We start from the raw sequence: 2,863 nt of genomic DNA, 5'->3' as shown, positions 1-2,863 counted from the left end.
CCCCAACATGTTTATAAACTTCTTGCACATCATTGCCATCAAGCCCAGCAGGACAGCTATTCTGGTCACTGCCCCTCTGCTGTAAAAACTACGTATGAGGGACAATACTAGAACTATTTCAGGATAGGAAAATAAACCTAGGGACCACAGAGGTATTAAAATCTCGAAAACCCTAGGGACCAGAAGCACATGCAAGCCTTCACCCCAACACTAATCATGAATTCAAAAAGCATGGCTATTAACTGCATCAAACCAACAGAGAGTAATGGCAACCAAAATACCCTCAAAACAGGGTTTTTCCACTCACTCTCTCGAGCCAGCGTTGGGCACCAAGATTTTGTCGAGGTTTAGGGCAAATTTGGAGGAGAATTTCCAAATTAGGGCTCCTCCAGTAAGCAAACCCACACAGCCCCTCCCCTCAACCGGTTCGGGCAGGATTCCTCGGAGAGGAGTGGAAAGAACCTGTTTATTTAACAAGCACAGCACCCCCCAGCACACAAAAGGAACAATACCGGATGGCACCACTCTGAAAAAGATGACAAATTCAGAAAGTCTCTCTTGGGGGGTGGTCACTCTGTTCTCAGTCCCTCCGGCGCTGGGGCTGCTGCTGCAGGCCACAAGGTGCAGGATCTTGGTGTTTCTCAGGTCCCAGTCCGGAGCAGGTTCGAAATGATCAGAAAAAGGAAAGGAGAAACCGTCTAGGAAGAAATTGGACAGTTTAGCTAAACTAGCCAATGAGCAAAAGCAAGCAGAAGCGAAGCAAGCAAGAGCGAGAGAGCAAAAGCAAAAAGCAAAAGCAGCAAAATCAAAAGCTGCAGTCTCCGTGTCCCGCCAGGCTGATAAGAAAACCAAAACAAAACTTTCCCTCTTCAGAGCCGGTCTTAAAGGTACAGGACATAATATCCAACATTAACAGAACACATGAATGGGGATACAAGCATCATAACTCACCCTAGGACATCCCTTTATCCCATTCTTTTTGGATTTTTATCTTCTATAACTTTTCTCCCGTATTTTTAGGAAGAATCAGGAGAGGACTTTCTTTTACCTGAACTTTTAGTGTTTCGATAAGGTGATTCCTTTAGAGAGCCGGAGCTGTGGTTACCAAGGGAACGGAGCTCAGGGCAGGACGGGGGAACTCGGCACAGCTCAGGGTCTGGATGCTCCAAAGGCGGGGTCTGCAGGGGGAATCACCCGAGGGGCTCGGCACAGCTCAGGGTCTGGATGCTCCAAAGGCGGGGTCTGCAGGGGGAATCACCCGAGGGGATCGGCACAGCTCAGGGTCTGGGTCCTCCAAAGGCGGGGTCTGCAGCCGGGATCGCCCGAGGGGCTCGGCACAGCTCAGGGTCTGGATGCTCCAAAGGCGGGGTCTGCAGGGGGAATCGCCCGAGGGGCTCAGCACAGCTTGGGGTCTGGGTCCTCCAAAGGCGGGGTCTGCAGCCGGGATCGCCCGAGGGCGAAAAGAGAATTGCAAAAAGCCATAAGGCACGGGGGTATCTGCTCCCCATATTTTAAGCAACTGCTGAAAAGGACAGTCCTGGAAGGACAAACACTCACACCAAATGACTGTAAAAATCTTGCTAGTATAATTCTCACAGACTCACAATATACGCTATGGGAACTCAAATGGAAAAGACTGCTTACAGGGGTACTAGCCACTTATAGACACAGTACACGATGCAGACCTTGGTACCCTTGTCACGTCTAAGCTGACTGGTGACCCTCCTGATGATCAGAATGATAATCGAGTGAATTTACCCAAAACAGCGTTAGATGACATTAAAAAGATGGCTCGCAGAGCCTTTTTGCAAATTCAGCCCGCAGGAAGTTTTGAAAAAGCCTATAATCTGATTAGGCAAGACTCGTCTGAACCATTTACCACATTTGTGGGCCCAGTAACGCAAGGAGCAGAAAGACAATGCGGCAATGATACAGCTCGCCCAATAATGATACGGGACATTATTGAAAATAATGCCAATGCAGAATGTAAAAGAGTTATCAAAGCCCTAGGAAAAGAAAAACCCACAGTGCCTGAAATGATGGATGCCTGTAACCAAATTGGGAGTCCACAGCAAGTGGCAATTATCCAGGCAAATGAACTTGGAAAAACTCTAGGAGAAAAAATTGAAAGGGCTCTTACAGCTCAAGCAGCGCAAGCAGTCGCACAGGCAGCACAAACAGAAGCTTTACCTGTCAATCAACCAAAGACGAATGTCCGGGTCGCTTTAGCCAGGTCTGCAGGCTCCGATACCATCCGTCTATCTGACACAAGCCCTGACAAACCTTTTTCAAGCTGTCTAGTCGGAGTACCTTTCCCAAAGGGTCTTGATAATGTTACTCCCGATAAATATTGGCCATATCATGATCATCACATATCTCCAACTCCCAGCCAGAAACACCAAACTTACATTGATAATTCTAAAGCTGATAAATCTGACCTTCAAGAGCTAGAAATCCTAGGCTCATTAACTATGGATACCTGTTACTTCTTTCATTTCCTAGGAGCAGACAGCCCTCATTTGAAGGTCACCCCATATCACCCAGCTTATAGCAATACGACTTCTCGTCCCCGTCCGTCCCGACCGTGCTACCCCCCCGATGCTCCTACAGGTAAAAACTCACTCACTAGCAGGAAAAATGCTTCCAATGCATTTTTTTCTATTTTTATCCTCTGAGTGTCCAACTTCTTTTGCTAAATTTCTACAGAGTTGAGCTCCAATTACCATTTCTGACCAGTGCAGAGACAAATGATGAAACATTCCTGAGTTATTCTTACTCTTCATCTTATGGCAGTACCAGCCAGCACTCAATTTGCATGATCTAACCAAAGCAGACATTTCACAGAAAAGCACTTTCTCTAGCA

The 2,863-nt window shown here is 47.2% G+C and overlaps 1 long non-coding RNA gene across 1 annotated transcript; it reads right to left on the bottom strand.

The window, feature by feature from the left end:
* Positions 1 to 449: 449 nt before the first annotated feature.
* On the bottom strand, positions 450 to 1,115 carry LOC143691936 (uncharacterized). The gene is made up of 2 exons (XR_013179734.1): positions 1,049 to 1,115; positions 450 to 698 (listed from the first exon to the last, which is right to left on the bottom strand). It is a non-coding gene; the product is annotated as an uncharacterized LOC143691936 (long non-coding RNA).
* Positions 1,116 to 2,863: the final 1,748 nt, after the last annotated feature.

This window comes from Agelaius phoeniceus, chromosome 37, assembly GCF_051311805.1.
Source record: "Agelaius phoeniceus isolate bAgePho1 chromosome 37, bAgePho1.hap1, whole genome shotgun sequence".
Classification (NCBI taxonomy): domain Eukaryota; kingdom Metazoa; phylum Chordata; class Aves; order Passeriformes; family Icteridae; genus Agelaius; species Agelaius phoeniceus.
The sequence above is the reverse complement of the archived record's forward strand: the minus strand, read 5'-3'. Positions and strand labels throughout refer to the sequence as shown.